The sequence below is a fragment of the Pelodiscus sinensis genome, chromosome 2, assembly GCF_049634645.1.
Source record: "Pelodiscus sinensis isolate JC-2024 chromosome 2, ASM4963464v1, whole genome shotgun sequence".
NCBI classification, from domain to species: domain Eukaryota; kingdom Metazoa; phylum Chordata; order Testudines; family Trionychidae; genus Pelodiscus; species Pelodiscus sinensis.
This window is the reverse complement of record NC_134712.1, coordinates 110823295-110850162: the sequence shown is the minus strand read 5'-3', so window position 1 is coordinate 110850162 and position 26868 is coordinate 110823295. Positions and strand designations below refer to the sequence as shown.

The 26868-nt window shown below is 40.2% G+C and overlaps 1 protein-coding gene across 1 annotated transcript in view; it reads right to left on the bottom strand.

Annotated features, from left to right (window-relative positions):
- The window catches only part of LOC102458814 (uncharacterized), a 492720-nt gene that overhangs the window by 342652 nt on the left and 123200 nt on the right, over positions 1-26868 (bottom strand). Inside the window, exon 2 of the mRNA XM_075919824.1 lies at positions 2869-2964. The gene's annotated coding sequence lies outside the window, so the exon portion shown is untranslated. The remainder of the gene's footprint in view (positions 1-2868; positions 2965-26868) is intronic.

Genomic DNA, 26868 nt, shown 5'->3' with positions numbered 1-26868 from the left:
ACGACCAGGCTACAGAGGGGAAGAAAATAAGGGGCAGGAAAAATTTTCTTCTGTGTAATAGCTAGATATTTGGGAGGAAGGGAGGAGGAGCAAATCTAAATATAGTAAATCCCCCTGTTCTCATCTGGATACATCTATACAGTTTATGAAGCCTTTTGACCTCTACTAGATGAACATGTGTGCACGAACATATGTACACAAATCTGGGTGTCTGTCTGTCTATAAACAAACAAACCTGCCTTCTTTTGTTTGTTTTTTTCCAGATCTGATTGGTAAATAACATGAAACAATTAACCTTGCATGTGTTATTGCAGCACATAAGACATGGAACACTGTGTACATCTGCGGGTTTTTAAATAGCTCAGAAGCCAGAATGAGGCAAATGAAAATAAGGGTTTTTTTATTGATATTACTCTGCTTTTTGATCTCTGTACTTCTTTGTTTTGGCTTCACAGGTACCAAGGGAAAATGGCTAGCAGTGAGTTCTTTAGCTTTTCCTGCTCAACAGCCCCTCTGGCTTAGCCAGCTGGATCACACTGAATTAGTCAAGAACTTCATTATCTCCCTTCTCTGCACATTTTGCTCCAGGTAATAAATGCCCAAACAAGAGAGCCAATGCCTTCTGCTGCACTGTCTGTGAAGTTTTGTTGTTTTGGCCAATTCTGCATATCGGCATTGTGCTATGGGAGGGCATCACTTTTCATCCCTTGCCTGCAGTGCTTCCCAATCTCTATTTAGTCACAGCAGTTAGCTAACCATGTAGCTGTTGATAACATAGCATGGTTTTGGAGCTCCTAAGCCCTCAGGAGGTCTGGGATTTCTCTTCACAGTGTGGGCCTATAGGAGGAACGGTGACTAGCTGGGAGAGCCAGACCAATTACATTGTTGGGCTAGATGTAGTGCTACGTGAAAATTGCTCTTGTTAACAGACAATGAGATAGAAGTTTTGCAGCAGGGCATTTTCTGCAGTGGAGAATCATTAAACAGATATCTAGGTCAGGTATATAAAGCAATAGACTGAAATCAAAGACACTGTTTTTCACCCAATAATAGTCTTTCGCCAGCTATTTTTGCCTGAATGAATCATGCTAGTGATATGATATCAGCTTCTCTTCTTTATTTGCATTCATCAGGATGTGAACATGTAGGGAACACTTTCTAAAGGTTTTTTTATTTTTTTTTAACCACACATTTCTCCCCTCTCCCTCTCTCTGGGATGTCTTTCCCAAAATGACCTTTAGTTAAAGCTGTGAGCCACCTTAAGGTAGTCCCTGCCAAGTCTCTCCTGTGACTGGCAAAATGGGCTATATTCACATCCCAAGAAAGAGATTAAAATGAAATAATCTAGCACTGCTCCATTCTTTGGGGTTGAAGAAAACCTTTAGTCAGAGTGACCAGGGCTGAAAATTTATAAAAAAAACTGTAATACACTGAGGAGAGGGAAAATACATGCAGGAAGAAAAATCTGTCTCAAGTTGATTGTAAGGTATCTATTTTCCCAGTGCAAATCCTGGTAAGAAACAAAATAACTGTAATGAAGAATTTTTTTTTTAAGTAGGTGGATGTTAGCTCACCACTTTGTTTTCATATCATTTTCTTAAAATGTAATCTAAAATATGATGTTCAGACCCTACAAAGAATGGGAAGAAATGCACTTGGAACCCAATCATACTGTTAAATCATGGTGCTAAAGAAAGGCAAATGCCAAAGTCTGTTCCCTCCCCCCCCAAAAAAAAGGCTCAGAGACATGTCAGTGTTAAAGGCCTGATCCAATTCTGCTGGAATAAATGGAATGACTCCCACTGACATTAGTAGGCTTTGGATCAGGCCCCAGATGACAGAGGGAAGGATTACTTGATGAAGGTCCAGACTGCAGTATTTAGATAAAAATATTAAGTGCAAAATACTGCTAAATTAATCCAACTTCTTTTGATTATTGATGTCCTACTGTTTTCTGCCTGAAACAACGTACACTAGGCATCAGTCATTTATAAATTATTCATTCACAGTTATTTTGGCAGCAGAGTCTTTCCATTTATCAACTGATAAATGTATGGGAGATAAAAAGGGTAATTTTATAGCCCCTTGACATTTACCTTTGACATGATTTCCATATTTAACAAGGTAAAATACTAATGAAATATTTTTGATATTCCAGAGTCAGCTTTGCAGAGCAATGTAATGAACTCTACAGTGAAGGATGGTGTGAATCTGATGAATACATACCCAACATTCCGGCTGCAAGTCCCTCCACACTTACTTTACAGCTAGACTTACAGGGACACAAAAATGTCCCTAGTGGATTACCAGAAATGTAGAAAATGTCAAGCTGCTGCAATGGAGTTTTGATCAGGCTCCAGTCCTAGGGATCCAGGGAATTACTGAAACCATACTGAGGTGCAGGCAGCACAAAATTTTCACCACTGGCCAGACTCAGATTTCAGGAGAGTTGATTCCCTTCATAATTCTCCCTCAGTTTTACACTTGTATAAATCTCCACTGACTTTAATTGAGGTATTTCTGATATACAGTGGTGTTAAGTGATAAGAGAATCAAGCCCAGGTTGTCAAAGTCTACATCTGGCCCCCTATTACTGTAGTTTCTGAGCGCTTTGTGTGCACCTACAATGTACATACTCAGCAGTCTGGTTTGGCAGGCTACCAAATAAGCTATGTGTGTGTGAACAGAGTCTTCAGTGCTGGAGAGCAATGAGTCCCGAAAAGAGCACTTAAAACTTAGTGTTATTCTTTCCGTGACCATCAGAAAACGATGAGATGAAATATAGGGAGTATGGCCTAACAAAGACAAATAAAACAGAAAAAACTTGCTATGTTAAAAAGTAAAGCAGAAATAAGTTGCATCACCTACCCAAACATCCGTAACTACTTCCAGATGTACTCCAACAGATATGCCAAGCTCCAGGAGACCACTTAATTCTCTCCTGCAAGTAATATCATTCTACATCTAGAAGTAATAACAGAGCAGCCAATTAACAAATGACTTACTCTTAATTTGTAAGCCTTAGAAAGCATTATTTGTAGAATTGTACTTCAGTAATGTCACTTCTGAAAAAAGTGTCAGCCACTGATTTGTGATCTATAGGGAGATGAATAAATCATACCACCCAACTCACTTGCAAGACACTACTCTTCTCTTGCTTGACGGTAAAGTAGTAACCCAAACTGATTGATGAACCCAAGATTCAAACTGCCGTTTATTAATAGGATTTTATGAGCATTAATAAACACCTACAACACCCCTGTGAGGCTCACAAGTAGCTATGAACTCTATTTTTTCAGATGGGAAATCTAGGCAGAGAAGTTAAATGACTTGGACAAGGTCTCCATGAAAATGTAACCATGAGAGAACAGAATGCAGGAGTTCTGGTCTTCCACTACAATGCTCAGCCCCTACATATCACTGTTTTGCTAAGTGTTAAGTGTCAAATTACTGTAGTTTGAGCACTGTAGGTATTTGAAGTTTGGAAAGTTTAAGGTTTTTTTAAATGTGTTTTCTCACCAGGCAGTTTTCTACATGCTCTCACAGAACAGCTAAACTCAACTGTCTCATGTTACTTGATGGATGTTTGAGCATGAAAGGTCAATTAGTAATTGAGTTATGGTATGATTTCTTTTGATAAGTGCCAACAGATTAATGTATTCCACACTTACAAAAACAATGAACCAGAAGTGTCCTGTTCACAGAAATGCACACAGCCTTCAAATTCTAAAATGGAGATGATGGGAGTAAAGGGGATGAATTATACCTCTGACACTTTTTGTCAAACAGTTTTGAAAGACAGACAGACAGATAGAAGTAATAGTGTTGCTTAATATTAACAAAAGCTAATCATGATTGAATCTCCAAAAGTCTTGCAATTCAGCTGAGTTTGGGTAAAAAAACTATTTAGATTCCTAATCAAAGCTATAAATTTTGGGAGACAGAATTAATTAGTAAAACATGCCAGAAATGAAGACCCTCCTGTTAGCTACAGAATGGTAATAGAATAGATATCAGTGAAGGTTGCCTCATCTTACCCCATTCAGTTCTGATCTGGGTAGACCACCACAAGGGGTGAAAGTATAGTTCAATGCCATGCATTCAGTCCTCAACTTAATGGTCCCAGAAAGCGACTAATGGTGGATTTTGGGATGTGGACACCCAGCCATTAAGAACACAAGTGAGATCAATAAAATCTGTTCACTTTGACCTCTGATCAGTCAAGAGAAACTAACAATATTTGGTTGCTACTTGTGGCCCTGGATGGACTATTCTACAGCATCTGAACCACTGGTCTAAAAATCAGGCTTCTAAGTCTCATGTCATCAAATATTCCCAATAATTCCTGGTTTGGGATATGCCTATAATCTGTATCCTTATGAATGCCCTTTGAGCTCATTGCTAAGTACCTCCTGAAGATTGTACTTTTACTAAAATCTAATTCAGCTCCTAATGCAGATTCCTGCTGCTGATTAGAGCTAGGAAAAATTTTTGCACAAATAATGTATTCATACAAGCATGCAGTTTCAGTCAGCTCCCCCAAAAATTCATGAACTCACGTTAAGTTTGCCAAATAGTTTCAATCAAACTGAATACTAAAATAGTGCAGTAATGCTGAGATGATACAGTTTGTTTTGCATTACCAAACCACTTAAATTTTCAGGCTCCTCACTCTTTCTCTGCCCCAGTGTCTATTAATTGTCATTATGGATGTATATGAATTACAGCCGCTCTCCAAGTTACGAACGAGTCACGGACCAAAACTTGGTCCATAACTCAAACTGTTTGTAACTCGGATCCCATAGAGCAGGCATGTCCAAAGTCCAGCCCGCGGGCCAATTGCGGCCCGTGTTCTGGTTTAATACGGCCCCACAGGTAATTTGGCAATATCTATCTTTTATGGCCCCCAACGAATCCATATGTATTGAGATGAATACATTGTAAAATCTCAGTTAATGTCAGTTGGTCTAAATCAGTTATAAATATATTTGGACACAACATGTATACTTGGTGTAATGTTCCTGTTCATATTTTTTTAACTTAAAAGTTGACAGACAACCTTTATTACCAATAATATGTAATGTACTTTACAATGTTCCTGACATATATTTCAGCTTCCTGGATTTTTTTTTCATCTGGCCTTCAGATATGAAAGGCAGAGTGATTTAACACCTGTTTAGATTTGTCATCCATGTGACGAAATGAAAAGTATGCCGTTTGCAATAAACTTTGCATAAAATAGTTAATTTGCATTTAATTTTAATGGTTCAAAGAATGGCAGGCAAAATGGTCGGCCCTCACGCATGTTCACTTCATCAAATCTGGCCCTCTTTGAAAAAAGTTTGGACACCCCTGCCATAGAGTTACATGGCGACCGCGCTGTTCATAAGCACGGATTTACGACCGCTTTGGTTGTAAGTGCGGATGGTCGTAAATGGAGGTGGCTGTAAGTCGGGGAGCGACTGTACCATTATGCTCATCTCTTATTCTTTTGTTTTCGTATTGCTACCTAACCTCATGTCCAGAGATGTGAGTATGTGTGTTCAGATGCATGGGGGTGCTTCTCTCCACATAAAGACTGATCTGAAAATCTCCCATGAGAGCTCCATTGGCACCAGCAACTGAGGGAGAAGTAGTATAGGCCAACTGGCAATTATTTTTACCCTTATGTTGGCCAAACTCACTAACAGTAGATCTAGATGACACAGTAACAAAAACACCATTAACCAATCCCCACAGGGCTTCCACCTCCAGTGGCACCAACTGAGCATGGTGGGAAGTTTTTAGAAGAATCTCAGTATGGCTGAGGCTGCAGAGAGTGAATGTGCAGGAGTGTTGGCCCAAATACAATCATCAACGAGTTTGTCTGGGACCTTGGTGACAACCTTTCCCTGTGTGGTTCATCTCACACTTGCATTATAACAGTTTATGAGAAGACATAGGGCAAAATTGCTAAGGTTGCCATAGGTGTACTAGTATCAGTATTTCTGAATCATTACTTAATGTAGGCAAGGCTTTGAAACTCAAGGCCTCTTATAACTCCTCCAGGATAGGATAGCTCTTCCCAGTTTCAGGACAATGCCTTTAACTCAAAGTCCAGCTCTCAGACAGTAGGGCAGTTTCAGATTGTGACTAGACACTGTTCTGTCTCATCAACACCACATGATCAAGCTGTATTTTAATGGTCTGGGGGCTAGTCCCGGGATCCCTTTGGGCCTACATCAAACAGTGCACAGAATTTTACATTTGGTTCTATGTGAGCCATGCAAAGTTCAAAGCTAGTATGTTTGTAGAGTGCTAAGCTCCTTTGCTCAAAAACTGCTGAACTTTCTATAAGGTACATACATTTAGAATGGAAGCCTTTTGAATGGAAAGTAGCAAGACCACAATCTCTCTCTCTCTCTCCCTGCCCTCCCTCCCCTCGTCCACCTTCACTCACTGTTATTCCTAAAAGGCTGAAATTCACCCCCGTCCAGATGACTCGGGTATTATCTTCTGAACAACCATTGAAGTTAAAGAAACTTTGAACATCTAAGAATCCATAAGTATGGATTTGTTTGTCTGCTTGAGCCCCCATCCTTTCATTTGTGGTTTAAATAGTGCCTAGAGTTTTGTTGCACTGTGGTCATTTCAGTACATTGTGGCTGCAACTTTTGGAAAAGTGAAGTGGTTGGTGCTTCTATATGTGTTGATTTCTTAAGTAAGACTTACGTTTTATTCCAGTTACATGGCAAGCCCCAGGGCTCATTTCAGAAAAGTGTGCCAAAAAGAAATCTGTTTTGGTTTTGTTTTGTTTTGTTTTTTGCAATCATCATAAACCAGTCACTGTAGAAAAACCAGCTCTTTGGTTTTGCAGGAACAACTATTGTCAGAATATTTTACATGTAAATCAAACATGGGAACTCATCATCATTTTTTATTTGTCATTGTCAATGTCCCCCCATTTACCATTCTGCTCCAGTTTTCCTATTTAGTGGTGTACGGAATTTGCAATAGTACATATTGTAATATGCAAATTGTATATAGCATTTTGTTGTCAGACACACTGAAATTAAATCAAATGAAAAAAAAAGAGAATGTAATAAAGCTACCTTTATGGCCTCAAGCTGTAGATAAATTGTGGTCTGTGGTAGTTAAACAGCAGCTGTTCAGATTTAAAACAAAATTATGGTAAGGATCCCCAGAAGATAACACCTCTTGAGGTAACAGCATTTACCTAAATGCATCTGTTAGCAGCAAACACGGTGACTTAGGACTGTTTATGTGATAGTTTATTCCCATTTGTTTTCCTTCACTCCTCCCCCACTCATTCATGTTTGTTACTGAAAACAAATCATCCATACCAAAATGAACATCAGGGGTCCCAGACAACCTTTCAAACTATGTCAGGTTACACTGGAAGCACAAAATACCCACTCCAGTTGTCCACAGGTGGAATCAGATTGTGATCCCTCTGTGCTTGTAAGTACAAGGATTAAAAGAACAGGAAGGAAACACATAGCTACAGTTAAAGGAAGAAAACAGCAGGACTTACATGCTATAGTTGGGGTGCATGCATTCAGACTCAGCAATCTTTATACTCTTTGCGAACAGCAGTTCTTTAAGAGCTTTACACCCAATAAAATTTAAACTTTTATATATCTTTTTGTTTATTGCATGGGGGGAGGGGATATTGCAGACACGTAGCAAGCCACCCATATGGAATTTCACAAAGTGGCAATTGCTCCTGGCCTAAACCCTTTAAGCCTACCTTCATTCAACTTTAGATCAATGGCTTCTGAAAGGGATTCCTTTTTCCCCCTTTCCTCCTTATAGTTCTATTATATTAATCATCATAAGAAACTGAGGACAACAACATTTCCCTGCAATTTCAATTTCCTAGTCCTGTGCTGGGAAAATGCAAGCCTACTTGGTAAGGAAATGCTAAGACGTAAGTATGTCAACTTTTATACCACTTCCTCCCCTTCCTGCTTTGACTCCTACTTATTCTGTTCATTAAAGGGACCAAAATGCAGTTCGGTGCGTGCTTCTGATGACCTCGTTCTGAATCACGCACAGCTTGTCAGTAGCTTGCCAGTGAAAGCAATCAGTCTTGCTACTACAGTTCACATGATGCAGGTGTGAGCTGACTGGAACACCTGCACACACCACCTTGCCTCAGAAAGCCCTAGTTTAGCAACACTAATTCATCATCCAGAGAAACATTAATATTTTACCTTAGTTACCAAGTGCACCCGTTCAAACTTTTATCTAAAACATTCTTTATCATCTTTTCATTAAGTTCTCAAGAGCTAATGGTTTCTGAGTTCCCGGGGTAAGGATGATGTTCTGAATAATGAAAGCTCATTATTTCTCCACAGAATGCTTGTTAATTCAAATGATGATATTAAAACTATAGTAGCCTTTAGCGCTAGGGTGATTTCTAGCATACTTTATCATGTATCAATATATACTCTGTTTGTCAAAACTGCCCAGGGCTGGGGCTGACATTCTCTCTGGAGGAGTCTAGTGCTTCAAGAGGCACTGAATACACCAAGGTGACAACTTGCAGAGTTTGCGCCTCTAGGAAATGGAAAGATGAAACTTGAAGTGCCATTGTCCCCCTTGATTTCCTTATTAGTATTCATAAAGAGACAGTATCCTCCTCTTTTTCTTGTCCTCCCAGGCCTGCTTTTTAAATGGAATAAAAGGCTGGAAAAAATACATACAACAGTTCCATATATTTTTTAAAAAAACGCCCTTGTTTTCATTTAACTGATCCAGAATAACATCTGTGATAAAAGGCTCTTGTTTAGGCATCGCACAGTATAAATACATTTTAAAAAAGTCAAAGATGAGTCAAAAACACGGTTGTGCATTGTATTATTTTCTTTGTCTGACTATTTATCTACATCTTCTCTTTCTCCCCTTTCTTTCTGTGGCCAAGTTATATCCCCTAGAAGCAACTTAGCTCCAAGCTACCTGACATTAGTGCCCTCCTTTCTACTTTGATCACCGGGGTGTTTCAAATGCTGCCAAAGCACCACTCTCCTGAGGGAAGTTACTACCTCACCACCTTTTGAGAAAAATCTCCAAGGAATTCCTCAGAGTGAGCATGCTAAAAATAGAACAACAGTGAAGTGGCCAATTAACATGGTTAAGAGTAAGGAGCATGTTTCTTCAAATAGGATTGAGTATCTAGCATAATTTTTCCCTCTCCGCCCCACCCCCATCTTTCACAGTCTGCATAAATGAATGTGTCAGCAGTTTATACTACCACCATCATCAGGTTTTTTGGGATGGAGCTCAGGGGTGCAACTTGACATTTTTAGTACACTTGCATGCAAAATGGCATTCTCCCCCTGTGGTGTGACCTCATGCATATTGCATGTGCAAGGTCACATTGCAGGCGGGGGGCCAAATGGAATCATCCGGCGGACACAGCCAGTCCCAGAATATGCAATCCATGGCTTGCATACACAGATGGCACACCACTGATGGTGGCATTCAGGCACTGGAAGGGGAGCAAAATCATAGATTCCAAGTTGATCATAAAATGCGATGCTTTCCCAGCTTTTATTATTCTCTCTTCCCTTGCTGGTGTAAAATGTGAATAACTTTAATTGAGCAAGCCCTATTCCCCTTTTCCAGAGCCCCAGAAGGAAATGTAATTGTGAATACTAGGTCAACCCCAGTGCTATGAGGCGCAACAAGGTCAACACACTAGAGTATTCATGTGGGCTACAACAACACAAGTTTCTGCACCATTATCTTGTAATTATCTCTCTTGTGAAACATTTGCTGGACTTTTACCCACAGGCAGAATTATAAGACTATGCTAACTTTTTATACACCCCCCCACCACCACTTTCTGTATATCCTTAGAGTAATAATTGTTAAATATGAATGTGATTTAAAACTTTTGGTAGGTTAACTGGATGATATTTCTTCAGCTTCACAGAGATATTGCACGATACTTGAGCTTTATTTATAAATACATTAAAAGCAAGAGGAAGACCAAGGACAGGCTAGGCCCACTGCTTAGTGAGGAGGGAGAAGCAGTAACAGGAAACTTGGAAATGGCGGAGATGCTCAATGACTTCTTTGTTTCAGTCTTCACCGAGAAGTCTGGAGGTGTGCCTAACGTAGTGAATACAAGCAGAGAGAGGGTAAGTTTAGAAGATAGGATACACAAAGAACAAGTTAAAAATCACTTAGGAAAGTTAGATGTCAGCAAGTCACCAGGTCCTGATGAAATGCATCCCAGGATACTCAAGGAGCTGATAGAGGAGGTATCTGAGCCTTTAGCTATGATCTTTGAAAAATCATGGCAGACAGGGGAGATTCCAGAAGACTGGAAAAGGGCAAATATTGTGCCCATCTATAAAAAGGGGAATAAGAACAACCCAGGAAACTACAGACCGGTCAGTTTAACGTCTGTCCCAGGGAAGATAATGGAGCAGGTAATTAAGGAAATCATATGCAAACACTTGGAAGGTAATAAAGTGATAGGGAATAGCCAGCATGGGTTTGTGAAGAACAAGTCATGCCAAACTAATCTGATAGCTTTCTTTGATAAGATAACGAGCCTTGTGGATAAGGGAGAAGCGGTGGATGTCATATACCTAGACTTTAGTAAGGCATTTGATACAGTCTCGCATGATATTCTTATTGATAAACTAGGCAAATATAACTTAGATAGGACCACGATAAGGTGGGTACATAATTGGCTGGATAACCGTAGTCAGAGAGTTGTTGTTAACGGTTCTACATCCTGCTGGAAAGGGATAACAAGTGGAGTTCCTCAAGGGTCTGTTTTGGGACCTGTACTGTTCAATATCTTCATCAATGATGTAGATATTGGGATAGAGAGTACGCTTATTAAGTTTGCAGATGATACCAAACTGGGTGGGGTTGCAACTTCTTTGGAGGATAGGGACATAATTCAAAATGACCTTAGCAAGTTAGAGAAATGGTCAGAGGTAAACAGGATGAGGTTTAATAAAGAGAAATGCAAAGTGCTCCACTTAGGAAGGAACAATCAGTTCCATACATACAAGATGGGAAGCGACTGTCTAGGAAGGAGCATGGCGGAAAGGGATCTAGGGGTCATAGTGGACCACAAGTTGAATATGAGTCAACAGTGTGATGCTGTTGCAAAAAAAGCAAATATGATTCTAGGTTGTATCAACAGGTGTGTTGTAAGCAAAACTCGTGAAGTCATTCTGCCGCTCTACTCTGCACTAGTTAGGCCTCTGCTGGAGTACTGTGTCCAGTTCTGGGCGCCACATTTCAAGAAAGATGTGGAGAAATTGGAAAGGGTACAGAGAAGAGCGACAAGAATGATTAAAGGTCTAGAGAACATGACCTATGAAGCCAGGCTTCATGAACTGGGCTTGTTTAGTTTGGAAAAAAGAAGATTAAGGGGGGACATGATAGCGGTTTTCAAATATCTAAAAGGGTGTCACAAGGAGGAAGGAGAAAATTTGTTCCTCTTGGTTTCTGAGGACAGGACAAGGAGTAATGGGCTTAAAGTGCAGCAGGGGAGGTTTAGATTGGACATTAGGAAAAAATTCCTAACTGTCAGGGTGGTCAAATATTGGAATAAATTGCCAAGGGAGGTGGTGGAATCTCCCTCTCTGGAGATATTTAAGAACAGGTTAGATAGACATCTGTCAGGGATGATGTAGACGGAGCTTGGTCCTGCCTTGAGGGCGGGGGGCTGGACTCGATGACCTCTTGAGGTCCCTTCCAGTCCTATTATTCTATGATTCTATAATTTAGCCAGAGTTTTTCCCCTCAGTAAAAAAAAAAAAGGCAATCTTAATGTTCTTAGCAATTCAATTAATGGCAGAAAGCCCAAAAAATTGTAGTAGGAGGAAAGTTCTATATTATTTGCTGTGCCCCTTTTTTACTCAAGAGTGCAATGCCACCTCAACCCTCCCATACTATAACACTGCTCATGGCGTTCCAATTCTACTTTGAAAAGATGTTTTATTTTTTGGAAACGTGAGAAGGAATGCCACTAATAGGGCCAAAGGCGAAAGAAGGGTATTTACAAATCAATACTGATAATATTTTACCTGCATTTTCTGTTGGCTCCTCTACTCAGCCGCGACATAAGGGAAAGAACATATCAACCCAAACTATGAAACGTTTATAAAGTTTCACTTTTTAAACAATGAAGAAAGGGAATTAGAGTGAAAGAATTTTACAAAAGTGGGGGTAGATGACAGATTGCGAGCTGGTATGTATCTGGGGTTTGGGGCTGTATTTTTGCTTGGTTTTGCGTGCATTGAGGTGAATGAGTCATTCTCTGTGAAACACGTTTATAAGGGTAAGTGCTGAACACTATGGTCTCTTCTGTCTACGAGATACGATACATGTTCAGCCAACACACTAACTTGCAATGTGAAGTTTTCACAATGCTTTAGGCCCTGTTTATGCTACAGTTCAAGCTGTGTTAGTGAGACTGGAATTTAGAAATGGTTCTTGTTGGCAAGGTGCTAATACAGTTTCCTTAGCCAATGGAGACAGTTGTGTTCTACAGAGGAGGTTTTTTAAAGTATGTTCTAGGTCTCAATCACTTTGTAGAATGTATTACATTAGGGTATTGTTTACTCCGTGCTAGCCCCCAGACCATTAAAATATAGCTTGATCATGTGGTGTTGATGAGACAGAACAGTGTCAATAAATAGCATAGTACTTAATACATCTGCTTTGAACATTTGAAGGGCTAAGTCAACCCTGCTGGGTTTTGAACTTAAGCATTGAGGGAGTCTAGGTTTTGTCAAACATGATACTTAGACAGCTAAGCTGTTCCCTCCAGCAGTTAATTCACTCATGGCTAAAATTTGGAGAACAAGTTACCAGCCTAGAGACATTGTGGAGGGACTGCAAACTGCTGTAAAATTTGTTTGTCTACAAGAAAAATTGTTGAGAAACAAACTGTTTTTGGTGGGTTCTGATTTTTTTTAAAACCATGTTGCACAGATTTTAATATTTTGTCAATAGAGGATGTGCTGCAGAAGGCCAAATTCTGAGGTCCTTACACAGTTTTTCCTTTTCTTTTTATGTCATTCTTAAACTCCAATCAACTTTATGGAAGTGGAAGGGTAAAGAGAGAGGAAGAAACCTCCTTCTACATAAGACTCTTAGGATATGTCTAAATAGCAGCGTTATTTCGGAATAATTGATGTTATTTTGAAATAGCAAAATGCACGTCTACACAGCAAGCCATTATTTCAAAATAATGTCAAGATGGAGGACATCTTACTCCAATTCCTGTAACCCCCATTTCATAAGGAGTAAGGAAAGTCGGAGGAAAAGTATTCTTCCTTCAATTACCTCTGTGTGGACAGCGCCAAAAGCCAAATTAAGCTATTTCGACTTTAGCTATGCAATTGACGTAGTGGAAGTTACGTATCTTAATTCCACTATTGCCCTACTGTACCCTTAGGATGTGGTTCATAGTATTTTTCCCGTATTATACAAAATAATTTAAAGTTGCATGAATGTAATGAACTTCACAAGTGATGAAACTGTCAAGTGAAAATACTCATTATTTCATAGATCCTGATGCCACAAACATACATGTGCCTCATTTTGAAGAAGATTACTCATGTAAATAAGTTACATATGTGCTTAAACATTTGCTGGATCAGGCCACACAATATTCCATTTTCTATTAAACATCTAAGATACAGCCATTTGAAGAGCTAAGAGATTCCAAATGTTGAATGCAATCAACGCAAATTTATTTCATTTAATAGGTAAGTCAACGATCCAGGTTTTGACCTTTTTGACTTCTCTGTTTGAAACTGACAGCATTTCTGTATGAAACCCCACAACAATTACTTTCTCCACCCCACAAAGTTAGAGATCAAGTTTGTCCGCTCCTCCCCAGTTGAAGTCTGCAAAGGCTTTCTCTTATGTTTAAAAATACAAAGTGCAGCCGTAGCAGCACTGTTGTGTCAGCGCTTTAACGCAGCAGTGTGACCATGGCAGGATCACTGGGAGAGAGTTCTCCCAGTGCTCCAAGGGTACGTCTACACCACAGGGCTAACCTCGAAATAAGCTATGCAACTTGAGCTACACTAATTGCACCACTTAACTCGAAATAGCTTATTCTGAATTTGGGCATGTCTACACAGCACTCATTTCGAAATAGAACACTCTTCCTCTGACTTCCCTTACTCCTCGTACAATGAGGGATACAGGAATTGGAGTAAGCGGTCCTCCACCTTGACAATATTTTGACATTAAGTTGAAATAACTGCTTGTGTGTAGACATGGACTATGTTATTGCAGAATAGCATCCATTGTTCCGAAATAACGCTGCTGTGTAGACGTACCCTACGTGAAACACCTCCATGAGGGAATTAGCCAACAGCGCTGGGTATGTTGTCCCCAGCATTGTAGCCTGATTTACACCAGCCCTTTACAGTTCTCTAACTTGCAGCACTCAGGGGGAGTAGGGGTGGCATGTTGCTTCATACCCCTGAGCCAGGAAGTTGCAGTGCAGCCAAGTAGCAGTGTAGATGTAGGCTAAGTGCTCCTTGATAGTATCTGTGGGATGCAAACATTCCTAAATGGGAAAAAGGAAGGACACAAAGAGCAGCACAGTACAGGAGACCACACACCAATTTAAGTCCCACATGCAGATAGTTTACAATAGTGGTTCTCAACCAGGGGTACATGTTCCCTGGGGGCAGAGGTGGCAGGTTTTCTGAAAGTTTGGTGCTACACAGAATTCCCAGAGCCCGCATCCTTCAAATTCACCCTCCGCCCCCACCTGCCTAACGGTCTGAGAGGGAGTTTGAGTAGGGGGTGGGTGTAGGTTCTGGGAGGGAGTTTAGTGCAAGAGAGGTGAGGGGTAGGGTTTGGGGGGACGTGGGTGTGGGTAGGGGTCTGAGGTTCAGGCTCTGGGATGGAGTTGGGGATTGGGATGCAGGGGGTTGGGGCTGGCCTGGTGGGAGCAGAAGGTGGGATCCTGGGTGCTGACTCTGGGCAGGAGTTTGAGTGTTGCAGGGAGAAGGAGGTAGGTTCTGGCGGAAGTGGGGAGCACAAGCGAGTGTGAGGGGTGGGGATGGAGAGTGCTATGTTTACCTGGGCACCCCCTCCGGTATTGGCTCCTGGGTGGCATGGGGATCTCAAGAAGCAGTTAAACCCATGCACTCCCTCATGCATCCCTGGCCCCACATGCTGCTCACTCCCCGCAGCTGTGTGGTTGGGGCGTGGGGGTGGGAGAGGGTCTCATTGTGCTGCTTCAGCTGGACTGCATGAAATCCATGATGCAGCCATCAATGTGTGCGCACGCTGCTTTACAGCAGTGGGTGACTATCCCCATTGTTTAATTTCTGATCTAAAATCTGAAACCTGATTCCCACCCCCCCTTTACAGAGAATTGTATTATGGCTATAGCAGTACATCCAGCCCTGAGCACTGAAAAATCATAAGTCTGAAGCTACAAAATCATGGGTTTGACTTAGTTTATTATTTACTTTTTAGTTACAGATGTTGGGAGCTTTATTTGTCTTCTGGCTTTTGATGTTTTAGGGTTTATATTTTGAAGAACTTCTCTACAACCAGGAGGACCAGAACTTTTCTTTATTTTTTTAAGTCAGCTGAGAGACTCACATAAATCACCCCAACTCCAGGAGCTGGGGATTTAAAAACAAAAGCAAGAAAATAAACCAACCACCAAACATGATGACTGTCACACAAAAAAACCCACCAGTGTTGGCAATAAATGCAACTTTGAAATGTAACAGGGAAGTGTAGGTATTACAAGGCTTGCATCTCATATGATAAATAAATTTTTTTTTTAAAAAATAGTAAAGGTTATCTTTTAAAAACTGTATCTGACTAACAGCTCTATGTTTCCCTGTTTGGTACTGCATTCAGCTAACTACTGAGAAACCCTTAATACGTTCATGGTGACTGAGCCCTTTGAGAAAATTAGCTGGTTCTGCAGCTGCAAATGGTTGAGACAGCAAATTAAGAGTGTGAGCTCTTTGTCCACACCCTTCTGTCAAATTAAAAGCAGGAACATGCAGCTACATCACAGCACCTTTCATGATAGGCCTTGGCTTTGTGGCATGATGTACCAGTGAAACTGGTTCTACACTCCCTGAGAAAAAATGACAGCTTTTCATTGCAAGCTGATCAGATCGTAAACAGGGGAAGAAGCTTCAATGCACGCCCAAACCTGCCTCTTTCAAAATGCCCGTGCATGGCAAGGAAATCTTCAGGGAGAATCAGCCACTCTTTGCATAACTTTCTGGGAAGTAGTTCAATTATGTTTACAGCCCAAACAGGTCATAGGTAGCAACTTTGCCATTCTACTGTTTAAAAGTTAAGGGCTCGTTGTTCCATAACTATTTGCTATGGCTTTTATTCTCTTCTGTGGTTCCACCCCTCCTCCCCCTTTTTTTTATTTTTTTATTTTTTTTATTTTGGCCTAGCTTTAAGAATGTAGTGTCTAAAAACATGGCAAGAGGCCAATTTGTTATGCCTTGAGGTAAAAAGAGCCAACTGCTTTTTCTGGAACATGTTCTAAATTTCATACCCCTTTCTGCAAACATGGTGGGATGGGGGGAGAGAGAGAAAACATGTACAAATAGGTATCTGTAATTATGTACAGAGTGGTGCATATAATCTGTGTGTTATAGGGAAATAAAAAAAAACCTTCGTATAAATCGTGTTAGGGGTCATAATCACAAAAAATAATGTTAAAGTTGCAATCTCCTTCCCAACACATTATTATATATTTTGTATTACCATGTCCAAACATTGGAGAATCATACAAAGACAGCCTGCAATGCAGAAATTCCTGCAACACGTGAGCTAGATGGAGGTACATGAGGATCAGACCTAAAATCATGAAAATAAGGAAAATCCTGAAACTCTCTGTTATTAATTGTTTTATAGTTAAGACACTACCATGGGGCTGAGGAAAACTTGGCTACAATTCTTAGTTCTGTCACAAACTTGTGTGACCTACTTCTCCACTTGTGAAATGGGGGGGAAATGATTCTTCTTAATCTTACAGGAGCATCTATATAAGTAGATAAAATATGTTGTTTGCTGAAGAACAATTGTCATGAAATGATGACATTTTAATGGCTGAGTTAGCCCTTCCAGGCATATTAACCTAAAAGAGGAACTTTATTTGCAAGACTTATTTAAAATAAAATAAAGACAAGCAGCCCAATTCGCAAGCAACCCTTTAAACCTAGGAGACTGGGTCCTTGAACTATTCCTCACAATTCATCAGAAGTTCAAGGAATAGTGCAGTCTGAGAATCCACATAACAGTGAATCTTAATCTGACTCTGCTTCCATTCACGCCCATACATTTACTGTCCTATGGGTGTTATAGTTCTCATTGAACCTAAATGCAGGCCTCATCCCTAACTTTAGAATACAATATTCACAGAAGTATTAAACCTCCAGTTGTCTGTTTCACTTTATTTTTATACAGAAAATGGATATATTTTATCTATAATTTCCCTAAAAAGTCTTACAGGGCTGAGAAAAAGGGCAGATAATGATATCCAAGCAACTATGCTAGGTGATTCAATAAACAAGGGGATTTTAAATGACAATGAAAGATGACAAATTAGGGAGGAATAAAAGGAAGTATTACAAAAGGAAATATTCTCACACTACATACAGTTAAGCTCTGGAACTAGTAAAATATCACTGACATCAAAAGCTTAACGGTTTAAAAATGGATTAGACAGACATCGATAACAGTCATATCTAAAGATATAACTAAATATTAAAAGGAATTTTCTAAACATGTAACAAATGTTCATGCTTCAGGGCATAAACCATCCTCTAAATCTTGGGGATAGGAGGAAACATTCCCCTGGTGCAGGTTATCTTGTACTCTACAGGATTTCTTATGCCCTTCTAGCAGCATATGGTATTGGACACTTTCAGTGACAAGGTGGGCCCTGGGTCTGATCCATTGGCAGCTCCACTCTTATAATAAAACTTGTGTCTCTTTGTGTATGGAAATAATAGAATCATAGAAATGCAAGACTGGAAGGGCCCCTGAATGCTGTCCATTCAACAAGATTTTGCAATATATTGGAGACAATTTTTTTATTTTAGAAGATAGAGAAAGCTACTAGAAGAAAGGCTGTTCTAGATTTGATTTTGAAAAATGGGGAGGAACTGTTTGAGAATTTGAAAGTGAAAGAGAGCTTGGGTGAAAGTGATCATGAAATGGTAGAGTTAATGATTCTAAGGAATGGTATGAGGGAAAACAGTAGAATGATGATAATGGATTTCAAAAAGGAATACTTTAGCAAACTCAGGGAACTGGTAGGTAAGATCCCAAAGGAAACATGTGTAAGGGGGGAAAACAGATCAAGAAAGCTGGCAGATTTTCAAATAGATATTATTAGTGTACAAGAGCAAACTACCCCGTTGCATAGGAAGAACAGGAAGTATGTCAAGAAATCACCGTAGCTCTGCCAGAAAATCTTTAATGATCTAAAATTCAGAAGAGAGTCAACAAAAACTGGAAAGTAGGTAAAATTACAAACAACGCATTTAAGCAAATAACACAAGCACATAGTGACAAAATTAGAAAAACCAAGGCACAAAACGAGATTAAACTAGCTAGAGACACAAAGGGTAACAAGAAAACATTCTACAAATACATTAGAAGCAAGAGGAAGTCCAAAGACAGGTAGGTCCATTACGCCATGGGGGAGAGGGAAAATGTGGAAACGGTACAAGTGCTAAATGACTTTTTTGTTTTGGCTTCCATCAGAAAGGTTGCCTGTGATTAGATCTCTATCATAGTGAATACCAGTGAACATGTAGTAGGATTAGAGGCTAAAATAATCTGGACAAATTGGAGAAATGGTCTGAAGTGAAGAGGATGAAATTCAGTATGGACAAATGCAACATACTCCACTTTAGGAAGGAGCAACCAGTTCCACACATAGAAAATGGGGAATGACAGTCTAGGAAGGAGTCCTTCAGAAAGGGATCTAGGGGGCCATGGTGGATCACAGCCTAAATGAGAGTCAAACTCAACAGTGTAAATTCTTGTCCTACCCTTGGTGGAAGCAGAACAATTGATCGCTGTCCTGTTCCTTTTACATATTTGAAGACTAGTAACAGGTGCCACCTCACCCTTCTCATCTCTAAATTAAATATGCTTAATTCTTTTAACCTTTCCATACGGATCATTTTTCTTGTTGTTTTTGTTGCTCTCGAATTTGTTCACATACCTGATGCCACACAGGAATACACATACACTGTTTTTTTCCATAAAAGTCAACCTTGCCTTATCAACAATTTAAGGGGAAAACAGTCAAAACACTTGGGGTATGTCTACACTGCAAAATTAATTCAAAATAACAGCTCTTATTTCGAATTAATTTTAATAGCATATATACATGCAAACCACTATTAAGAAATTAATTCGAAATAGCGGAGTGCTTAATTTGAATTTGTCAAACCTCATTCTACGAGTAGTAATGCCAAATTCGAAATAGCTATTTCAAATTAAGTGCTGTGTAGTCACTTAATTCAAAATAGGGGGTCTCCAGCCCTTCCTAGGGAGCCCTGGTGGCTACTCTGGGCACAACGGGGAAAAATTCTCCTCTCCCCCAGCCCCGGAGCCATTAAAGGGTTAGACCCTGGCCACAGTGCCTGTGCCAGCTCCAAGCCTGCCAGCCCAAAGGCAGCAGTGGCCTCCGGGGCCCCTGACCCAGTGGCCCCAAAACATGAGCCAGCAAGCCACTGGCAGCCAGCCCTCCACCACTCCCCAGAGCAGTCTGCCAGCTCCCAGGAGCCTGACAGGGTCTGGAGAAGGCGGGAGTCTTCCTGGTCCAGGGTGGAGATCGTGGACCTTATTCAGTTTGGGGGGGAAGCCCCCAATGTCCATGATCTCTGAACTAGTCTTTGGCAGGATAGCTGCCAGCTTGGCCACCAAAGGCCACATGCAAACCCAGGAGCAGGTTTGCCTGAAAATCAAGTTGGTTCAGTGAGACCCCCAACCCGAGCCCCAAGCTTTCCCTTCTTCCCCTTGCTTCCCCCTTCCAGCTTCCCCCTCCCAGGTTTCCCCCTCCCCTCTTCCACCCTCTCTCTTCCCCTCTCCCACCTCCTTTTCCCAGTTTCCCCAGAGGTTCATCCCCCCCCCCCCAGTTTTGTTCAATAAACCCAGTTTCTATTTTTGAACATATGTGTCTTTTGTTTGACATCAGCTAGGAAGGGGTAAGTGGAAGGGCATGAGGGAGGAATGGGGCAGGAGCCCCTGGTGGGGAAGACCAGGGTGGCTCTGAGGGCTCCTCAGGGTGGACGATCTCCCTCAGGGCCTCCCGATGGACCCCCCGGATGACAGCCTGCAGCAAGTGCAGCCAGGCTGATGGCAACGACCCCACGAGATGCACAGGCATGCCCAGGGGCAGCTTTGGCTCCATGTGGCCAAGTGCTGTGGTGTCCCGAGATCGGGCACTCCGGGCACTCCAAGACAGGACTGCTTTGCTGTCCCTCATTGAGGTAGATAAGCAAGCGGGGAACCCTGAGAACTGTGTGTCCGGGGTGGGGGTAGGGTCCCTTTAAGCACAGAGCTCAGTTAGCCTCAGGCAGCAGCCCCACACACTAAGTCCTAACCTGATGCCCTGCCGGCACTGGTTCCAGCCAGCCTTAACTTTGGTTCAGGGTCCACTCAGTGTGGGTGTGCTATTTCGAAATAGGTTTTGTGTGTCGATGTGTTAATTTGAATTAGCTTAATTCAAAATAGTTAATTCGAATTAAGTTAACTCGAATTAACACTGTAGAATAGACATACCCTGGTAGTTTACCTTGCTCTACTCCTGCAAGAGGTAAGAGTAACATTAACCTGGTCCACTGGCCCTGTGTAACAGCTACGACAGCAAATTGTCTATTTACCTATCATTTGAAGAGGTAAGAGAGAAGTGTTCTAGCGGGAGTAAAAAACTACAAATATACAATACTGTACTTAGAGAAGAACCTGTTGGTGAGACAAGTGTATAGGAGCCTGTCTATGTGTGTTTCTTCATCTGAAAGCTCTTGGTAGAAGTGATAGAGCTGGGACAAGCATGAGGAAAAAGAAGGTAACACTGATATGCCATACATAATTACAGAAGAAGTTACTGATACTATACATGGATGTATCATGGACTGTAGCTAAGGACTGAGTGGTGAGAGGTGTTCATGTGTGTGCATGCACGCACCTTACACAATGTTTCTCTGCTTGAAAGGTAAGGGTGAGGAGGACAGGATGAACAGATTGATAATGAGGGGTGCATTTGTGCCAAGTTATCTGAGTAAGCATGCTCAGAGGTGAAATAAGCCTAGTAACAGCTACTAAAAAATAGGATTCCCTGGAGAGGCTGAGGCACAGAAATGGCCTTTGATTATTGCTAAATTTTCGAGTCGGTTTAAAAATAATGTATTTCCTGCAGACAATTCTGTTAAAAACAAAAATAAGTCCTTTTATTTGTCATTTTGTATTAAAAAAACTGAAGATGTGGGTCTGAAAACTAAAAACTTTTGTCGGTTGAACATTTTTTTACCAAAAAAAAAAATCTATTTTTTCCATAGATATTCTTCATGAAAAAATGTAAATGGGCAAAACCACAATTTCCTGTTGAAAAAAACTGTTTTGACAGGAAATTTTCAACCAGCTCCACTAAACAGCGCAAAGTTATCTTTGAATAAAAATAATCAAGTAGTCTACTCAGAATGCTATTCAAAGGATACAAGTCAGTCCATTGTGGAGACTGGCCCAAATCCATCTTAGAAATCAAAGATCAAGAGAGCTATGAAAACCAGTTAAGTCACAAGAAGAAACCAGGGACGCTAAATGAAAATCAAACAGATTATGAAAAGAGACATTGCCAAAGAGAGCACCTCACAGAACAGTGAGAAAGAGGATGTGAGTGTAAGGAAGTTTTGAGAGTAGTAAGAAGAACAGAAAGAACACGTTTATGGAGCCTTTCCACCTTATCACTAAGGGTATGTCTAGACTACATTGTTTTTTTAAAAAAACTGCCCTTTTTTGAATAAAAATTCACCTACGTCTACACTGCAATCACATTCTTTTGAAATTAAATCGAAAGATGCAGGGGGGGTTCCTCAAATTATGAGGAAGAACGCCTTTTTCGAAAGAGCTCTTTCAAAAAAAGGCATGTGTGATGCAGAAGAGGAACATTTTTCGAAAGACGAAACAATCGAAAAAAGCACAGGTGCCCTGGTGGCCATTCTGTGAATAGCAATTAGGGCTTTCTTCCGAGAGAGCATTCACGTAGTCTGAACGCTCTCTTTCAAAAAAGCAGGTTGCTTTTTCAATCCAGTTTTGAGGTGTGGATGCTCTCTTTCGAAAGAAGCTTTTTCGAAAGAGCTCTTTTGAAAAAGCTTCTTTCAAAAGAAGCTTGCAGTCAAGACGTAACAGAATACATGGAGAAGCAACAGTCCAAGAATCGGCAGAAAGACAAACAGCAGGCAAAGGTTATAGAAAAGAGTACAAAGCATGAAAAGGTAATACCAAATGGAGGACAATGACCTGGTATGCAAATCCAAGACTTGACAGGATTATTCCTGTAACTGATTTTACCCATTTATGGCAATCTTTTATACTAGATTGGAGAGACAGAAAGAGAAGAGGTCAAGAGGAGGCTCAATATCAATTATAAAGGAGCCAATGACAGACAATAGAGTGAAGGCATAGATATAAAAAAGTATAGATATTAAAAATGAAAAACCCAAGAGGACTAACAGTTCACCAAAACCAGAGTAGATCCAAAATGAAACAGTCCTGGACTATCTCTTGGAGTCCTCAGAAACTAATGACAAGGGTCCAGATTTCCAAAAGTATGTAAGTGCCTAATGAAGCAGTGATACAGCTAGTGGGATTTTCAAAATTGCCTAAACTGGATAGTTGCCTAATTCCTGTTGAAAACCAATGGGAGCTGGGTGCTGAATTCCTTTAAGGGCATTTGAAAACCACACAAGGTGCCTCTGAATCTTGAGATGTCTTATTCCCTTTACCCATCTGGCTCTCTGTACTTAAGTTAGAAACTGTAGAATGCTGCAGTGAGAGAGAACATCCACAACGTAGTTATAAATCAGGTAAGAAAATCAAACATGCATCTTTAAAAAGAGGGGGAGGGGTGAGTTACATAGAGGACTATTTTGTCAGGCAAACCCACCCTGCATCTATTTCTTATTGAAAGGAAAGCTCTAATCAAGTCATCCAGATTTCATCCAGATTTCTCATGTCTAGTTAGTTCAAAATTATATCACTTGGTTAGGGTACACCCCTTAATGCCCAGTACTGAAGAAAGGTTACCAAGCAATTACAGAGACATTTTCCTGGCTCATTGGGAGTGAAACAACTCTACTTGGTTTCAGAACTGCAAATGTAACTTACATTCCATTAGATGCCAGCTCAGACAGAGTATCACCCTTGAATTTAGGTGGCATATTTATATTATATGCTGAGCTAAGATTCCTTGAAATTGTTAGGGTCTGGTTTTTCAGGACGATTGGAAGCACGCCTGTGGGATGCACCTAAATAGCCTATACATGTGCAAATTATCTAGCCAAACCTCAAACATCTGACAGAATAGGTACAGAAACAAAGTTGCATTTAAAAGCATGATGGCAATCTTAGCAAAAATCAAATCCTTCAATTCAACTATAGTGACAAGGAGTCCTTTGGCACCTATGGGTGTGTCTAGACTACAGGGTTTTGTAACAAAAGTGGACTTTTGTCAAAAAACTATACCTGAGTCTACAATACCACTGAGTTCTGTCAACATAATGTCGACAGAACTCAGCAGTTTTGTCGATGGCAGTAAACCTCATTCTACGAGGAATAACGCCTTTTGTCGACAGAGTTCTGTCAACAGAAGGCATTATTGCATCTAAACTGTCCTTTGCGTCTACACTGTCATGTCGACAAAGCGGCTTGCTTTGTCGACAGACCTGGATGTAGTCTAGACGCTCTTTGTCGACAGAAGCTTTGTCGACAGTATATGTCAACAAAGCCTCTGTTGACAAAAGCCTGTAGTCTAGACGTACCCTTATAAACTAACAGATGTATTGGAGCATAAGCTTTTATGGGCAAAGACCCACTTCGTCAGATGCATATCTTCATGGGTCTTTGCCCATGAAAGCTTATGCTCCAATACATCTGTTAGTCTATAAGGTTCCACGGGATTCCTTGTCGCTTTTGCAGATCCAGACTAACACTCCTCTGATACAATTCAACTATGTTTCACAAAATTTACTTTATATTAAGTTAAGGATATTGCAGTTAAATTACTGAAATAATAAATATTAACTTAGCCATATTTTGCATTATCATCTATTGCTTTTTTCCTTGTTAATTGTAAACTTTCATATTTTATTTGTATATCATTAATATACTAGGTGGTTCCTTGTGGTTGCATTAATACTGCAGGGGAGTCCTTAACTTTTGGAACTTTCTAACTTTTCTAGTGTTTGACTTTTCTTCTTAGGGCCTGGATTCTGCAATCGGACTTGCACAAAGTTAACAGTCTATCTGGAAGGATCCAGTTGCAGAAGCAGGGCTTTAATATGCAGTTCCCTACAATTTGTATAGCAATTTGTGCATTACGATACATGACATAATTCAGAATTTCCTCTACTAGACCCTTAAGCATTTTCACTAGATCAGAGTCTAAACAATTCCACTGTAATATTTATACAGTATTCGTGCAAATGGATAGATTCATTTTCCCCCATTGCATTGCAAGACAGTCTGGATCACAGTCTGATCTAAAGATAAAGAAAAAAACTATTTTATTTTATAAGCGAGTTATTCCTCGAGTACATGCAGGAAGTGTTTTTAAACATAAACTTCAGAGTCATTTTGAAAGGAAGCCAAACGCATTTAATTGGAGCACTGTTATACTTGACTCCTAAAAGCTACATTAATATAAATAATAACAGTAACAATAATTGAAAAAAAAATTGGGGGAGAGGGTTAAAATCACTCTAAAAGAAAAAATGTTTTAAAATCCCCTTCAGTGGAAAATCAGCTTAGCTGTTTTTCTTGGGATTTTGATTTTTAAAATGTAGCCCTCTCTAAAGTTGCTGCAATAAGTACAAACCTCTAAAATATTATATATTTATTTAATCTAAGGCAAAACACAAACCATAAAATAACAACACTTCAAGAGCTGCAGAGGTGAAGTTGAAATTATCAATACAAATCCAACCAGTGTTTCTAGATTCTAAGCCTCCTTGCAGACTTCATTCCTCACAGTAATAGGGGGAAAGATACAAGCTGAAAAATAGCAAAATACAGCTTGTTAAATGCAAAGTAAAAACTTCCCCCAGATGCTGTTTCTGTATGCTGGGAGCATAAAAATAATATATGAACAGGGAATGTGACAACCAGGGAGATGTGCTTTGGCCTCAATGATTGTTAGAGCTAAACAAACATTTACTTCTGCATTTTGTTCTGAAATGCTGCTGAGTTTACAATGTGTGCTGATGCAACCTTAGCCAAAGCATAACCGTTTTTTTTTTTAAAGAATCCAATTAATTTGTTTTTCAATCTAGTCCATTCACATGAAGTATTAGAGGCTGATAGCACTTTTCTCAAGCCAGTCTTCTAAAGATCAGCAACTAATGTGCTAAACCAATTTTATATGTATTGGTCACACTCGACGATTTACTCTGGTATAAGGGAGAGCAGAAGTAGGCCTACTAAAGGTATGTCTACACTGCAGCACTATTTCGGGATACCGGAGGTCTTTTGAGCGCCTTTCCGTATCTTTTGAGCGCACCCATTATTTCAAAATATAATGGGCTCACTATTCTGACAACTCTGTAAGCCTCATTCCATGAGAGTAAAGGACATTTGGGAATAGCGATTTATTTAGAAATAAGTGCTATACAGACAGTGCCAAATTTCGAAATAAGCTATTTCGAAATTGATTCAAAATAAGCTACATAATTTGAGTCACTCATGTTGCATATCTTATTTCGAGCTACAGGTGCAGTGTAGATACACCCTAATTGGAACTAGAGATTTCTGTGGATATTTTGCTGTAAATCTGACAATGTCTATACACATCCCAACCATACACACACACACACTTTCCCACTTTTTATTATTTTCTGTATCCCTAAGTTATAATGGTGATTTTTTTTTGTCATGTAAGGCCCCATTTCCTTGTTGCTAGCATATGCAGCTTTCTCAGTCTTTTTATCCCCTTCTTCCCTCCCTCATTTCTGCTTCCTTTCTCCCTCTCCATTCTTTCTTCCATGGCCTCTTTTTTGCCTTGGCTTTTTAAGAAGAGAAGGGCCTGACTCACTAAGTTTAATTCAGGGGTGTTCGTATTTGTGAGTTAGTTTCGAATTCGCTTCCCCAGCTAAAACCTGACTTCTGAATATCACCTCTCTCAACTATGCTGACAATTTATTTGAGAGATGTTTACCATTGCCTACACCCCTTCTCTATGGTCCAGTGTACAGGGCACCACACTTAGAATCAAGAAACCAGACATCTGTTTCTGACTTGTTTCATCACATTGGACAAGTCACTTATGGAAATAATAATACTAATCTATCTTGTTAAAACTCTAGGAGAGATTTGTGACTGACAAGCACTGTTACAATTATTCTGCTTCCTCCATTTCTCCTCATATTTCCACTAACATGCTCAAAACGTCACTCTCCTTCAGCCATCTTCCACCAGTCTTAGCACAACATACAGCTTTCCAAATCAACAACCTCCTAAACAAAGAAACTTGACAATAGGGCCAAGAACTGCATAAGAATATGAATGAAAGCGGAGAACTTCACCTCATAAATACAATAGAATAGGAAGTAATACCAAGAAGAAAACCTAAATAGAGCC